This window comes from Cucurbita moschata, unplaced genomic scaffold, assembly GCF_002738365.1.
Source record: "Cucurbita moschata cultivar Rifu unplaced genomic scaffold, Cmos_1.0 Cmo_Scf00405, whole genome shotgun sequence".
In the NCBI taxonomy this organism is placed as follows: domain Eukaryota; kingdom Viridiplantae; phylum Streptophyta; class Magnoliopsida; order Cucurbitales; family Cucurbitaceae; genus Cucurbita; species Cucurbita moschata.
Window position 1 is genome coordinate 9665 of NW_019268921.1, and position 1102 is coordinate 10766.

The following is a 1102-nucleotide window of genomic DNA, read 5'->3' on the forward strand; positions in this document are numbered from 1 at the left end:
GAGTTTTTCTTATTTGCATTGTAAAATTATGTATTTCTATGGATATTATTTCTATTTCTAGAATTGAAACAAAAACATGTGGATAAATTTCAAATATTGAGGCGCATAAAAGATAGATCCACTATAAGGCATTTGGTCTAGTGGTATGATTCTCGCTTAGGGTGCGAGAGGTCCTGAGTTCAATTCTCAGAATGCCTATATGTTTACTTCTAAAAAGACGAGCCTTAGAGAAAGCAAATGTCATTTACTTGTAGAATGCCTATATGTTCACTTCTAACCTTAGAGAAAGCAAATGTCATTTACTTGTGTACTCCACGATATATGTCTCAACCTAGTGTATCGATATATGTCTCAAAAGGAATTATCGCAAAACCCTATGTAAATAATTTAACAAAGAAAATAAATGAATTAATGATAATTCATCCCATAAACCACTTAATATGTAATCCATAATACGGGCATTTGGTCTATTGGTATGATTCTTGCTTTGGGTGCAAGAGGTCTGGAGTTCGATTCTCGGAATGTAGTTTAGTTATCAATAGGGTCTAACCCAAAGTAATGCACAACTTCAACTTATATAAATTTTATATATTAAGGCACGGAAAATATATATACTAGCAACTAAGAATTATACTTCTACTGCAAAGGCATTTGGTCTAAGTGGTATGATTATCATTTTGGGTGTGAGAGGTCTCAAGTTCGATTCTCAAAATGCCCCCAACAATATTATATCAAAATGAATTATGCAAGATAATATGATTTAAAATGTGGTTTTTAAACATTGAACTAAGAAGATGAGAATAGAGAATGAAACATATTCTTGGGAGAATAAAAAAGACCATTACACAAATTGTTCTTGTATTCTTTCTAGGAACTTTTCAGTCAAATAGATCAGATCGTCTGTTGTCACTTACAGAAATTGTTCTTGTATTCTTTCTGGGAACTTTTCAGTCAAATAGATCATCTGTTGTCACAATTCTAATTGTTCTTGTTTTCTTTCTAGGAACTTTTCAGTCAAATAGGTCATCTGTTGTCACAATCCTAATTCTTCTTGAATTCTTTTTAGGAACTTTTCAGTCAAATAGGTCATCTGTTGTCACAA

The 1102-nt window shown here is 31.9% G+C and overlaps 1 non-coding gene across 1 annotated transcript; it reads left to right on the top strand.

Annotated features, from left to right (window-relative positions):
- The first annotated feature begins 126 nt into the window (after positions 1–126).
- On the top strand, positions 127–198 carry TRNAP-AGG. The gene has a single exon. It is a non-coding gene; the product is annotated as a tRNA-Pro (tRNA).
- Positions 199–1102: the final 904 nt, after the last annotated feature.